The sequence below is a fragment of the Hydra viridissima genome, unplaced genomic scaffold, assembly GCF_058129835.1.
Source record: "Hydra viridissima isolate aposymbiotic clone 2 unplaced genomic scaffold, HvirCarnegie_v1 scaffold_8, whole genome shotgun sequence".
Taxonomy (NCBI): Eukaryota; Metazoa; Cnidaria; class Hydrozoa; order Anthoathecata; family Hydridae; genus Hydra; species Hydra viridissima.
Genome location: NW_028324307.1, coordinates 18,098,593 through 18,114,901, shown reverse-complemented (window position 1 = coordinate 18,114,901; position 16,309 = coordinate 18,098,593). Strand labels below are relative to the sequence as shown.

Genomic DNA, 16,309 nt, shown 5'->3' with positions numbered 1-16,309 from the left:
CATTGAGGTCCCCAAAAAGTGTTTCAAACCTGGATCATCAGATAGATTTTTAACGGGGTTAAATTTCATTGACTTTCCTGCAAGTGTGGTAGACAACTCAAGATCAGAAATATTAGATAAATGTTTTTGTACAGATTAGACAGTACCAGCGGTTTAAAGTTTTGATTTTTTCATATGTCAGCTTGTCAACTCGATTACATTTTATGTGTATCCAATTGTCATAGAGATCACATTGGGTAGCTTAGTGATTTTTAGCTACCGCTTTAAGGCCACAGGTTTGTTTCTTTACCATCATCAAAAAGTTACAGAAAAAGAAAAAGAAAAAGAAAAAGAAATCTGAGTAGCATGAAAAAGAAAATCAAGAAAAAAAAAAGAAAATGTATAATATGTATATATAGGTATATTATCTAAGAAGGAAAATATTATATTAACTTTACTAATTATTAGTTTATTATATATCTAAGCTTAAGTAAGAAAATATAATCTTAACAACTATAAAATCTATAGATAAAAACTTTTCATACCTTTTTTTCATTGACAGCAGTTGTATTTTTTCTTTACTTTAACAGTTTTTTGTGTGATTTCTTGTTTTGGCTTCTTGTTTTGTCTGATTTTTATTATGAAAATGGTATTGATATTTACTTTTCCTTTCTCTTCTAATTTTTTAAACTTACAGTCAACTTTATCTTTTGATTTTCAATAGAAATATTTTTTTGTATAAGCAAAGTCTGTCAATTCTAGAATAGACCTGTAAGGAAAATTTTAAAATGACTAAAAAAAGTATAGCGAAAATTAAAAATGCTTAAGTAAAAATTTTTGTCAAGGTTATGTTTCATTCAATTCCTAGGTCCTTCATTCACCAGCCTTATTTTTGTGAACTTTTTTTATGTTTTTTCCGATGTCTCCATTTTTTCCATTGACTACTCTTTAAGCTCCATAATATATATTCCACAGTGAATTGTTTTTTTATAGGTGTATTTACTAATGGGCTTTTTCATTCAAATTAAAGTCAATCAAATTTATAATTATCTTCCGAAATGCGACCAGATATATCGTGCTTTTGTTTTTGATATTTCGTATATTAATTTCATTTGTCATAAAAAGCATATAATAACCCGTTTGTTTTTGTCATATAAAAATTAGTTTATTTATAGCTGGTAAATCGTATTATGTTAATATTAAATACTTAGTTATTCTAACGTTTTGTCATAAATTGGCTTTGATAAATTCTTTAAAATTGTGACAAATTGTTATATATAATATATATATATATATATATATATATATATATATATATATATATATATATATATATATATATATATATATATATATATATATATATATATATATATATATATATATATATATATATATATATATATGTATGAAGACTCCACGGGGAAGAAACGGCAGGGTCACATTTTGAAAATTTTGACTTTTTACACATTCTAGCATTATTAACCACAATAGCATAGTTTGTATTTGAATTCAAATCAAATAAACAATTTGATGCATATTTAAAGTTTGACGGAATGAAATCTCTTTTCTTCATTATACAAAAAATTACCTCCCCGAAAAACTAATTTTTAAGAATGTGAATTATGTTGTGCACTTACTAAAAGACATCAACCAAGTTTACCTTCCTTATTTTTTGAATTATCAAGACTGATATTGATAGCTTTAAATCCTTGTTTTTCAAAATAGTAACAGATGACTTGACAGATGACTTGGTTGATGTAAATTTAGTAAAAATGGCGGCTAATGAAAAAAAAAGAAAAAGTAAGGAAAGATTGCGTAAAAGTAAAAAAAACAAAGACTAGCATCACATAAAACAGGACTTGAATGTAACTGTAAAAGGTTGAAATGCTTCGAAATTGTTAAAACAGAAGATAGAATTTTTTGATTAAGTTATTTTAACTCTCTAGCCAGCAAGGATGCTCAAGATTCGTATCTTTCTAGTTTAATAACTTTAAATAATGTTTCAAGAAGAAGACCACAAAATATCGATTCGAAAGGTTATAATAGCAGTTACAAATATAAACTTTTTATTACAAATCAAGAGGTAATAACGAGTAAGAATTCGTTTGTTCATGTTTGCTTTTCTGCATTTACTTCAATCTTTTGGATAAAGAAGGGAAGATTGGAGACAATAAAAAGAAGTCTTTTAACCACAGACAAATTATAATTTTTTATTGATAGATTGTCATATGAATCTTATCGCAACATATTTAACACTAATTTTAACATTTCTTTTGGGTACCTTAGAGCTGACACTTGTTCTAAATGTGATGAGTTTAAAGTTAAAATCGAATCAATAAAAATTGAACTATCTCTTAATTCAGAGTGCAAAAAGGTTAAATAACAATTAGATGAGATAGAATTACAGAAAGAACAACACCACAAAGATGCCGAAACATTTTATGTTAGAAAACGAAATGCACAGTTTAAAGCATAAAGGGAACAAAGATTTGAGTCAATTGCTTTTGATTTCCAAAAAAATCTCAACTTACCAAATCTATCAACCAATGACTTTTACTACAGAAGAAAATTGGCATTTTATTCATTTAATATTCACGTGCTTTCAAGTAATGAAGTTTTTTTGTATTGTTATGATGAAACTATTGCTAGAAAAGGGGCTGACGAGGTACCGTCAGTGTTATATGATTTTTTTATGAAACATTTAGACAAAGAAATTCGATCTGTAAAGCTATTTTGTGATTCATGTGCTGGCCAAAACAAAAACTATACATTAATTCGTTTTATGGATTTCCTTATTCATGAAAAAAAAAGGTTTGACTTCATTAAAGTTATGTATCCAGAACGCGGACATTCTTATATGGGGTGTGATAAAGATATGGGGTTAATTAATTGCAAAACACCTGCATGTATTCCATCAGATTGGATTAACACGTTCAGAAATGCTCGTAAAAGACCCACTCCATTTCAAGTTGTAGAATTGATGCAAGATATGGTAAAGAATATAACTGATTTTTTAAGACCATTTTATAAGAACAAATGTTCAATTCCAACACGTCCTCTTCGTGAAATTTGTTTTAGAGGAGACTCAACTGGCATTATATTTCATCGTGATTCGTGGAATGGGTTATTATTAAAAACAAATTTAAAAAATAATAGGAAGATTGCTATAAAAGGTGAGATCCCGATTCTATATAATGCAAAACTTTGTATCTCCGAGGCAAAGTACAGAGACCTACAAGTATTAAAAAAGTTCACATCCAATACAGAGTTTTATGATTCTCTGCCTTACAATCAGGAGCTTGTTGAGACATTTTATGAAAATATTGGCTCTTAAGATGATGAATAAATAGACGCCTTTTTTCATTTGTTGTTTGACCTTTCGTTTTTCTTTTTTTGTTAATGTTTCTTGAAAGATTTTTAAAAGTTAATGTTTTTTCTTTCTCTGCATTTAAACTGAATCAATTTATAAAATTAATAATCACAAGATATTGAAGTATTGATATTAAGATAAAAATTGAGAATACACATAAATATTAGTTTTTTAAGTTACATTAACCCATAAAAATTTAAAACTCATTTATTATCAAGAAAGACTCCCTGCAATAAATACCTGTTTGTACATATAGTTTTGTGAAAGAAAAGTGACATCTGTATGGGCAAAGCTTTAAACCTTAGAATTAAAATGAAAAATTGCATTTTGTCATCGACAACAAAAAAGTATTTTTAATTAATACTGGCCCCAAGACTGTTTTAAGGTCGATACTAGATTCCAGTGGTGAAGTCGGTTGATAAAAAAGCTCCTGCCTGATTTTATTTACAAGCTAATATAAAATAGTTAATAATTTAACTTTTCACTTGATCTAAAAACTAAAAAAAGACATTATACCGGGGAAAAAACGGCAGTCCAAAAAAAACTTCACTAAAAAAAGAAAGTCTAAAATGAAAATTATTGCACTTAAATTGAAAGTATAACTTTAATTGCATACAAAAATGGTTATTTTTGCAATATATTTTAAAAAGCCACACATTTTTTCTAAAAATTTAAAACCTATATAGGATTAAAAGTTTAATAATGAAATATCTCAAAAAGAAAAAATGTGACCCTGCCGTTTCTTCCCGTGTAGTCTTCATATATATATATATATATATATATATATATATATATATATATATATATATATATATATATATATATATATATATATATATACATATATATATATATATATACAGTATTGGACAAAACGTTTGCAACCAAATAATGCTAATTTAGTTTATATTAAATAATTGAGGTAACATTTCATCTTTCAGGATATTTTTATACATGAAACGGTGCATTATTCCATCGTTTCGATGTATTGGACCTAGACCGTTAGCACAAAAACACCTCCAGATCATTACATTGCTTCCACCATGCTTCACGGTCTTATGGCAGTAACGTAAATCGAGGCGTTTTCCGGATGGTCGACGTCCACGGCAAATGCCATCGCTCCCAATGATGTTGAACTTCAATTCATCACTAAACAGGACAGTTCGCCATTTCTGCACATTCCAGTCAATATGAGATGTAGCAAACATGAGTCTTTTCTTCTGGCTTTATAGTGAAATCAGCGGTTTCTTTGCAGGGCTTCGAGAAAACAATCCGGCTTCAACAGCACGTCGTCTGATTGTTCGGTCCGATACAGGCAGCTCTAATTGCTTTTGTATCTCGACTGATGATATCCAGGGATCCTTCTTGACAGATCTGACGATCATAGAATTCACTCTAGAAGTGGTGGAACGCGGTCTTCCATCTTTGTTATCTGCTGCCAACTTCCCCGTAGAACGATATTTGGAACATAGTCTTGATACGGTCAATTTTTTCACGCGATATTTATCACAAATACTTTTTTATGACATTCCACTTACGTAATCGCCAATAGTTTTCTTTCTTAGTTCCAATCCAAGACTGTCGGGAGCCATTTTTGCACTTGAAGCCATAAAAATATTTTTGGATGCTTTCAGATGCTTCTTCTGGAAACTTCTGGAAGCTTCTGCATTCTTTGGAAACTTCAGGAAACTTCTGGATACTTCCTTTAATTATTAAAAAACTTCCGTGACGCTGACACGGACCAGACTTAAGAAAATAAAACAAACCAAAAAAGTTGCACTTGTTTTGTCCGCTGCAAATGGCACTTGTCAACGAAATTCTGCCTATGTGATGTCACCTGTCAGCTGATTGCTCATGTCATGGCATGCTATGACTCCAGAGTCCTGAACTGTTTGCTGTGGTAGTATAGTTCGTTTCATTTTTAAGACATGAAAAATTAGGAACACTTTTTAGCATTGTTCCATGTTCGTTGCAAATGCTTTGTCCAATACTGTATATATATATATATATATATATATATATATACACCTTTTTTTTAAATTCAGCAATATTCCTGGAGTTAAAATATTTCAATATCGAGCCCCTCTTTTTTATGACAACGAGCAGGATTTCTAAAACAGTCTTCACATATCTACAGTACACCCAATGCTGCACTGTTGCCGCATTAGGTTCTGCATATTGGACCGATTTGACTGGTAATAATAAATATTTTAAAGACAATTAAAAAAAAAAAAATTAAAAATATGACTTGGTAGTTAAATATTGTTACATTTACCAATACTGTTATAAGTAAAAGAGTAAAAAAAAATACAAATTCACTTTTAAGTTTATAAAAACATTTTTTTTTGTTCAAAATGAAATTAGAACTGATTTAAGTTTTAATTCGATCTCTTATTAACATGATTTACAAAAAGCTTTTTAAAATATCATAAAAAAATAAAAGTGTTATCAAAAACAGAATATAGAGTATCGTCGTTGTCGCAAACAAAATGAGTAAGTCCAAAAAAAAAATTTTTACAGGACATAAAAAAAATTATTTGGCAATATCATGTAATCAGCTATAAATCTTTGTAAATTCAATAATCTTGTAACATATAATTAAGCAATTTTTAATATAATTACGCAATTTTCTTAAAGTTTAGATGTTATTTTGTAAATTTTGGACATAAGTGATTAGCCTAAATTGTTTTGACTTAAGTGATTTGCTTTCGACAACAACGATATATGACATATGCTTTGCAGTTACTCGCTAACAATGGTTTCTAAGAAAATACTGTCGTCAACAAGATATTTAGGTGAAAATATATGTTCTTTTGGAAAAAATAATGGACAGCCAGCAGGAGTATTCATGTCTTTAACTGGTCGTTGAAAACTTGAAGTATTAATATCTGGTTTAAATGATTCTTCGTGACGTTCCTTTTGATTTAAAACATTTAGTAATCTAAAAGTGACTCTCTTCTTAAAAGGCCATTCTAAAAGCTGATCATACTCTGATCTCATAACCACAAAGAAAAGAGATGTGTGTTTTTGCGCCGCTTCCATCACTATTTAGATAAAGTCTATAATAAGTTAAAAAAAAAAAAATTACTTCGGCATATCCTTTACAAACACCAAAAACGAATGAAAGTTCACTGTAAGTCAAAACGACAATTGAAAACTAAAAGTTGAAACATACCGATGAATTTAATTGTTTTCAAGCTAACATTATATAATTAATTTAATATATTTAATATATAAACGTAAATAAAAGTTACAATTATCAAAATGACTTTCTTGCTTTACATTACGCTAAAAATCATTACACTTACAAAATAAATAAAAATAATAATGCGTAGGTATCGAAATCATTGTTATTTTTAAAAGTTAATTAAACTTGCCTTGAATTCATAACAACATCCAAACTTTTGAGTTACATGGTTTTTTTTTCTTTAGGCAAACAGTGCTGCTGCTCTTAATTTCATTTAAAATCCTCCTATCACTATATGATGACCGTTACAACGGTAAAGAAATTGCAGGAGACTAATGAGAACTTGAAATCAGAATTGCAGATACAGAAAGAATCCTCTGAGCAACACTCATTAAAGTACCAAAGTTTACGTAAAGAAATTGAAAAAGTGAAAGCTGATTTTAAAAAATGTCAAAAAAATAATAACAACTTATCTTTAGCTGAAGAACCAGTGACCAAGGATCAACTTACGAAGTTTGAAAAACTGGTAAATAAATATAAAAAAAAAATCGATGAACTGCTTTTAAAAAAGACAAATATAGAAGACTTCCGTAACTTAGTGTTAAAGACTGAAAAGATATCCAGTATTGCAAAGAAAATTTAAATAACTAACGGAATATCAGGTGAAAGCTTGTCCGATATTGATCTTAAGCTGCAGATTCTCGAAAATACATGACATAATGGCAGATATTTGTAGAGAATCAATAACTTTCGTTTTCGTTTAAGGCAGGCTGAAGAGGGGAAATGTCTGGCCATTCATAGTGCTCCTTCATTTACTGGTCGCGGAGGGTATAAGTTTTGCAGCAGGTGGGTTATTTACTTGAGGAGGAAGTATATTTTTTTGTCAAGATTTCTCAGTAAAGATTGTCAGTAATGTATCATACCATAACTTAGAGAAAAATAGTTAAACATTTGAGTGTATATAGCTTGAAAACAATTAAATTCATCGGTATGTTTCAACTTTTAGTTTTCAATTGTCGTTTTGACTTACAGTGAACTTTCATTCGTTTTTGGTGTTTGTAAAGGATATGCCGAAGTAATTTTTTTTTTTTTAACTTATTATAGACTTTATCTAAATAGTGATGGAAGCGGCGCAAAAACACACATCTCTTTTCTTTGTGGTTATGAGATCAGAGTATGATCAGCTTTTAGAATGGCCTTTTAAGAAGAGAGTCACTTTTAGATTACTAAATGTTTTAAATCAAAAGGAACGTCACGAAGAATCATTTAAACCAGATATTAATACTTCAAGTTTTCAACGACCAGTTAAAGACATGAATACTCCTGCTGGCTGTCCATTATTTTTTCCAAAAGAACATATATTTTCACCTAAATATCTTGTTGACGACAGTATTTTCTTAGAAACCATTGTTAGCGAGTAACTGCAAAGCATATGTCATATATCGTTGTTGTCGAAAGCAAATCACTTAAGTCAAAACAATTTAGGCTAATCACTTATGTCCAAAATTTACAAAATAACATCTAAACTTTAAGAAAATTGCGTAATTATATTAAAAATTGCTTAATTATATGTTACAAGATTATTGAATTTACAAAGATTTATAGCTGATTACATGATATTGCCAAATAATTTTTTTTATGTCCTGTAAAAATTTTTTTTTTGGACTTACTCATTTTGTTTGCGACAACGACGATACTCTATATTCTGTTTTTGATAACACTTTTATTTTTTTATGATATTTTAAAAAGCTTTTTGTAAATCATGTTAATAAGAGATCGAATTAAAACTTAAATCAGTTCTAATTTCATTTTGAACAAAAAAAAATGTTTTTATAAACTTAAAAGTGAATTTGTATTTTTTTTTACTCTTTTACTTATAACAGTATTGGTAAATGTAACAATATTTAACTACCAAGTCATATTTTTAATTTTTTTTTTTTTAATTGTCTTTAAAATATTTATTATTACCAGTCAAATCGGTCCAATATGCAGAACCTAATGCGGCAACAGTGCAGCATTGGGTGTACTGTAGATATGTGAAGACTGTTTTAGAAATCCTGCTCGTTGTCATAAAAAAGAGGGGCTCGATATTGAAATATTTTAACTCCAGGAATATTGCTGAATTTAAAAAAAAGGTGTATATATATATATATATATATATATATATACAGTATTGGACAAAGCATTTGCAACGAACATGGAACAATGCTAAAAAGTGTTCCTAATTTTTCATGTCTTAAAAATGAAACGAACTATACTACCACAGCAAACAGTTCAGGACTCTGGAGTCATAGCATGCCATGACATGAGCAATCAGCTGACAGGTGACATCACATAGGCAGAATTTCGTTGACAAGTGCCATTTGCAGCGGACAAAACAAGTGCAACTTTTTTGGTTTGTTTTATTTTCTTAAGTCTGGTCCGTGTCAGCGTCACGGAAGTTTTTTAATAATTAAAGGAAGTATCCAGAAGTTTCCTGAAGTTTCCAAAGAATGCAGAAGCTTCCAGAAGTTTCCAGAAGAAGCATCTGAAAGCATCCAAAAATATTTTTATGGCTTCAAGTGCAAAAATGGCTCCCGACAGTCTTGGATTGGAACTAAGAAAGAAAACTATTGGCGATTACGTAAGTGGAATGTCATAAAAAAGTATTTGTGATAAATATCGCGTGAAAAAATTGACCGTATCAAGACTATGTTCCAAATATCGTTCTACGGGGAAGTTGGCAGCAGATAACAAAGATGGAAGACCGCGTTCCACCACTTCTAGAGTGAATTCTATGATCGTCAGATCTGTCAAGAAGGATCCCTGGATATCATCAGTCGAGATACAAAAGCAATTAGAGCTGCCTGTATCGGACCGAACAATCAGACGACGTGCTGTTGAAGCCGGATTGTTTTCTCGAAGCCCTGCAAAGAAACCGCTGATTTCACTATAAAGCCAGAAGAAAAGACTCATGTTTGCTACATCTCATATTGACTGGAATGTGCAGAAATGGCGAACTGTCCTGTTTAGTGATGAATTGAAGTTCAACATCATTGGGAGCGATGGCATTTGCCGTGGACGTCGACCATCCGGAAAACGCCTCGATTTACGTTACTGCCATAAGACCGTGAAGCATGGTGGAAGCAATGTAATGATCTGGAGGTGTTTTTGTGCTAACGGTCTAGGTCCAATACATCGAAACGATGGAATAATGCACCGTTTCATGTATAAAAATATCCTGAAAGATGAAATGTTACCTCAATTATTTAATATAAACTAAATTAGCATTATTTGGTTGCAAACGTTTTGTCCAATACTGTATATATATATATATATATGTATATATATATATATATATATATATATATATATATATATATATATATATATATATATGAAGACTACACGGGAAGAAACGGCAGGGTCACATTTTTTCTTTTTGAGATATTTCATTATTAAACTTTTAATCCTATATAGGTTTTAAATTTTTAGAAAAAATGTGTGGCTTTTTAAAATATATTGCAAAAATAACCATTTTTGTATGCAATTAAAGTTATACTTTCAATTTAAGTGCAATAATTTTCATTTTAGACTTTCTTTTTTTAGTGAAGTTTTTTTTGGACTGCCGTTTTTTCCCCGGTATAATGTCTTTTTTTAGTTTTTAGATCAAGTGAAAAGTTAAATTATTAACTATTTTATATTAGCTTGTAAATAAAATCAGGCAGGAGCTTTTTTATCAACCGACTTCACCACTGGAATCTAGTATCGACCTTAAAACAGTCTTGGGGCCAGTATTAATTAAAAATACTTTTTTGTTGTCGATGACAAAATGCAATTTTTCATTTTAATTCTAAGGTTTAAAGCTTTGCCCATACAGATGTCACTTTTCTTTCACAAAACTATATGTACAAACAGGTATTTATTGCAGGGAGTCTTTCTTGATAATAAATGAGTTTTAAATTTTTATGGGTTAATGTAACTTAAAAAACTAATATTTATGTGTATTCTCAATTTTTATCTTAATATCAATACTTCAATATCTTGTGATTATTAATTTTATAAATTGATTCAGTTTAAATGCAGAGAAAGAAAAAACATTAACTTTTAAAAATCTTTCAAGAAACATTAACAAAAAAAGAAAAACGAAAGGTCAAACAACAAATGAAAAAAGGCGTCTATTTATTCATCATCTTAAGAGCCAATATTTTCATAAAATGTCTCAACAAGCTCCTGATTGTAAGGCAGAGAATCATAAAACTCTGTATTGGATGTGAACTTTTTTAATACTTGTAGGTCTCTGTACTTTGCCTCGGAGATACAAAGTTTTGCATTATATAGAATCGGGATCTCACCTTTTATAGCAATCTTCCTATTATTTTTTAAATTTGTTTTTAATAATAACCCATTCCACGAATCACGATGAAATATAATGCCAGTTGAGTCTCCTCTAAAACAAATTTCACGAAGAGGACGTGTTGGAATTGAACATTTGTTCTTATAAAATGGTCTTAAAAAATCAGTTATATTCTTTACCATATCTTGCATCAATTCTACAACTTGAAATGGAGTGGGTCTTTTACGAGCATTTCTGAACGTGTTAATCCAATCTGATGGAATACATGCAGGTGTTTTGCAATTAATTAACCCCATATCTTTATCACACCCCATATAAGAATGTCCGCGTTCTGGATACATAACTTTAATGAAGTCAAACCTTTTTTTTTCATGAATAAGGAAATCCATAAAACGAATTAATGTATAGTTTTTGTTTTGGCCAGCACATGAATCACAAAATAGCTTTACAGATCGAATTTCTTTGTCTAAATGTTTCATAAAAAAATCATATAACACTGACGGTACCTCGTCAGCCCCTTTTCTAGCAATAGTTTCATCATAACAATACAAAAAAACTTCATTACTTGAAAGCACGTGAATATTAAATGAATAAAATGCCAATTTTCTTCTGTAGTAAAAGTCATTGGTTGATAGATTTGGTAAGTTGAGATTTTTTTGGAAATCAAAAGCAATTGACTCAAATCTTTGTTCCCTTTATGCTTTAAACTGTGCATTTCGTTTTCTAACATAAAATGTTTCGGCATCTTTGTGGTGTTGTTCTTTCTGTAATTCTATCTCATCTAATTGTTATTTAACCTTTTTGCACTCTGAATTAAGAGATAGTTCAATTTTTATTGATTCGATTTTAACTTTAAACTCATCACATTTAGAACAAGTGTCAGCTCTAAGGTACCCAAAAGAAATGTTAAAATTAGTGTTAAATATGTTGCGATAAGATTCATATGACAATCTATCAATAAAAAATTATAATTTGTCTGTGGTTAAAAGACTTCTTTTTATTGTCTCCAATCTTCCCTTCTTTATCCAAAAGATTGAAGTAAATGCAGAAAAGCAAACATGAACAAACGAATTCTTACTCGTTATTACCTCTTGATTTGTAATAAAAAGTTTATATTTGTAACTGCTATTATAACCTTTCGAATCGATATTTTGTGGTCTTCTTCTTGAAACATTATTTAAAGTTATTAAACTAGAAAGATACGAATCTTGAGCATCCTTGCTGGCTAGAGAGTTAAAATAACTTAATCAAAAAATTCTATCTTCTGTTTTAACAATTTCGAAGCATTTCAACCTTTTACAGTTACATTCAAGTCCTGTTTTATGTGATGCTAGTCTTTGTTTTTTTTACTTTTACGCAATCTTTCCTTACTTTTTCTTTTTTTTTCATTAGCCGCCATTTTTACTAAATTTACATCAACCAAGTCATCTGTCAAGTCATCTGTTACTATTTTGAAAAACAAGGATTTAAAGCTATCAATATCAGTCTTGATAATTCAAAAAATAAGGAAGGTAAACTTGGTTGATGTCTTTTAGTAAGTGCACAACATAATTCACATTCTTAAAAATTAGTTTTTCGGGGAGGTAATTTTTTGTATAATGAAGAAAAGAGATTTCATTCCGTCAAACTTTAAATATGCATCAAATTGTTTATTTGATTTGAATTCAAATACAAACTATGCTATTGTGGTTAATAATGCTAGAATGTGTAAAAAGTCAAAATTTTCAAAATGTGACCCTGCCGTTTCTTCCCCGTGGAGTCTTCATACATATATATATATATATATATATATATATATATATATATATATATATATATATATATATATATATATATATATATATATATATATATATATATATATATATATATATATATATATATATATATATATATATTTATATATAACAATTTGTCACAATTTTAAAGAATTTATCAAAGCCAATTTATGACAAAACGTTAGAATAACTAAGTATTTAATATTAACATAATACGATTTACCAGCTATAAATAAACTAATTTTTATATGACAAAAACAAACGGGTTATTATATGCTTTTTATGACAAATGAAATTAATATACGAAATATCAAAAACAAAAGCACGATATATCTGGTCGCATTTCGGAAGATAATTATAAATTTGATTGACTTTAATTTGAATGAAAAAGCCCATTAGTAAATACACCTATAAAAAAACAATTCACTGTGGAATATATATTATGGAGCTTAAAGAGTAGTCAATGGAAAAAATGGAGACATCGGAAAAAACATAAAAAAAGTTCACAAAAATAAGGCTGGTGAATGAAGGACCTAGGAATTGAATGAAACATAACCTTGACAAAAATTTTTACTTAAGCATTTTTAATTTTCGCTATACTTTTTTTAGTCATTTTAAAATTTTCCTTACAGGTCTATTCTAGAATTGACAGACTTTGCTTATACAAAAAAATATTTCTATTGAAAATCAAAAGATAAAGTTGACTGTAAGTTTAAAAAATTAGAAGAGAAAGGAAAAGTAAATATCAATACCATTTTCATAATAAAAATCAGACAAAACAAGAAGCCAAAACAAGAAATCACACAAAAAACTGTTAAAGTAAAGAAAAAATACAACTGCTGTCAATGAAAAAAAGGTATGAAAAGTTTTTATCTATAGATTTTATAGTTGTTAAGATTATATTTTCTTACTTAAGCTTAGATATATAATAAACTAATAATTAGTAAAGTTAATATAATATTTTCCTTCTTAGATAATATACCTATATATACATATTATACATTTTCTTTTTTTTTTCTTGATTTTCTTTTTCATGCTACTCAGATTTCTTTTTCTTTTTCTTTTTCTTTTTCTGTAACTTTTTGATGATGGTAAAGAAACAAACCTGTGGCCTTAAAGCGGTAGCTAAAAATCACTAAGCTACCCAATGTGATCTCTATGACAATTGGATACACATAAAATGTAATCGAGTTGACAAGCTGACATATGAAAAAATCAAAACTTTAAACCGCTGGTACTGTCTAATCTGTACAAAAACATTTATCTAATATTTCTGATCTTGAGTTGTCTACCACACTTGCAGGAAAGTCAATGAAATTTAACCCCGTTAAAAATCTATCTGATGATCCAGGTTTGAAACACTTTTTGGGGACCTCAATGACTTGTCTTACACTCCAATCAACTGCAAATATGTAGATGTTCCTACGTACAATGAGTTATCCCGAAATTCTGTAAGTTATCTTCGTATACATATATCTTCACTACCATATTATATTGACGATTGTAAAACACTATTAGCATCTTTTAACAATATGTCTGATATTATTGGGATAACTGAATCTAACCTACATGATAAAGATATATCTGTAACTAATGTTGATTTAGACGGATATGTATTTGTTCACACGCCAACTAAAGCTAAAAAGGGTGGTGCTTTGATGTATATTAAGTCTAGTTTAAACTTTAAAATTAGAGCTGACTTGCTCCTGGTTAATAGTAAACAACTCGAATCTATATTTGTTGAAATTATAAATACTAAAAAAAGCAATTTAATTGTTGGTTGTTTATACCGTCATTCAACAATGTATCCATCTGAATTTGTTGATCATTTCCTAATTCTATTCTTGAAAAAATTAACATAGATAAAAAAAAGTTTATCTTAATGGGAGATTTCAACTTTGACTTACTCAAACAAAACACATCCAATGAATTTTCACATTTTTTAGAATCAATGGTTTCGAATTCTCTTTTTCCTTTTATTATCCAGCCTACAATCATAAATACTCATTCTGAAAGAGTAATTAATAACATTTTTTAAAAATTTTATTCATCTGGTATAATCTAAGGCAATCTTACCGCTTCAATATTTGATCATCTTGCTCAGTTTATAATTATGCCGCATTCCAAAACACAAACTTCACCTTAACCAATTTTTAGGAAGTGCTTTAAAAACTTTATAAAAGCTGAATTTATCCAGCGGCCTATCCTATAAAGCTGAAAAATACGAAATTTACGCAAAAAAGCAGCTTTTATCTTACGCAAAAAAAATTTCCGCGAGCTTCAATCCTAAAAACAAAATTACGCAGAATTTTTGAGTAAATTACTCAAAGTTTCTCACGCAAATAAAACTGCTTCAAATTCTAAATATCGTGTAATAGCGCAAAATTTTAACCAAAGAATGATTTTGAAAAGTGACTTGTGCAAAGGCTCGTGATTATTTCTTCAAACCACAGATGTCTACTTTTATAAACAAAAAGTTTTGTCCTCGAAAAGCATAGAGCTACATAGTTTCACTTAATATTAAGTGTTTCAACAATAATTTTGACATTTTTCTAAAAGTAAGCATTGGGTGAGAAGCATTATTTAACTTTGAAATATTTAAAAATCCATCAACTTGAAGTAGCAACTTTTATCAAAACGGTAAGTTTGTAGTACAGCAAACTCACGATTGATTGCAATATAAGACATAAAAGACCTAACAAAAGGTGCCCGTTACTCTACAAAACAAAGGGTTGAAAGCTGTTGAATTTACAAAAATGAATAAAAAAACGTTTATTACAAAACACTTTAAGCATTCAACCCCTTGTTTTGTAGAATGACAAATACCTATTCAAACACTGTGATTATGTGGTGATCGGAAGAAATTATTTTGTTGTAATTTTGCATATGAAGGGACATGCCGATCCTATAATCATGCGTGATTGTGATGTCTGGGAGTTTTTATGTGCCAAATTACAATAAGTGTGCCATAACAGCACATTTATGGCAACTATTAAAAACTAATTTATCTATTTTTAACAACTTTAACTTGTATAAATAGAGTAAAGATTTTGTTAGTAACATGTTGATTTAAAAGTAACATATGTATATGGTGTTGATCTTCAAAATATATTATTTGTGTTCACCTTTAGATCATATGGTTTTTAGCTATATGTAAACTTATATAAAAGGAGCAAATGAGCTAAAGAAAAGTGTTATAACTTTTCCAACATTAGTGGGGAAGAGGTTAAATATTCATTAAATAACAAACTTTTTTTTGTTTACTGCATGGAAATTTAGATTGCGATGTAATAAGTAGGGTAAAAGCATTTACTGGAAAAATTGTTTTATTGTTTCATTTTAGATAACTTAAGCAATTTAATAATCTTACTAATATTAGTTACAATCTTTTAAATTTAAAAATAAATTGCATTACTTCCAAATTGGAAAAAAACAGCAAAAATAAAATTACTATTATCATAAGCATAGATTAAACCATGTTTCAACTTGGCATTAAAAAAATCCAATTTGTAAAGTTTGTTATTTAGCAAAAGCACAGTCTCTTATCCACAAATGGTGGATATTTCATAAACTGGCAAATTTTAATGCAAACACACTAAATTTTATCTATGTTTATATGTACTTACTCGATTAAATCTTCATCATTGTAACAGATC

General features: G+C 28.9%; 3 pseudogenes across 1 annotated transcript; 2 read left to right on the top strand and 1 right to left on the bottom strand.

Annotated features, from left to right (window-relative positions):
* The first annotated feature begins 2,533 nt into the window (after nt 1-2,533).
* Nucleotides 2,534-3,456, top strand: LOC149885465 (uncharacterized; annotated as a pseudogene).
* A 3,351-nt stretch (nt 3,457-6,807) lies between these two features.
* On the top strand, nt 6,808-8,035 carry LOC145186623 (TNF receptor-associated factor 3-like; annotated as a pseudogene). Its single transcript, XR_016454669.1, has 2 exons — nt 6,808-7,385; nt 7,644-8,035. The product of XR_016454669.1 is annotated as a TNF receptor-associated factor 3-like (transcript).
* Nucleotides 8,036-10,572: 2,537 nt separating this feature from the next.
* On the bottom strand, nt 10,573-11,495 carry LOC149885464 (uncharacterized; annotated as a pseudogene).
* Between the last annotated feature and the right edge of the window lie 4,814 nt (nt 11,496-16,309).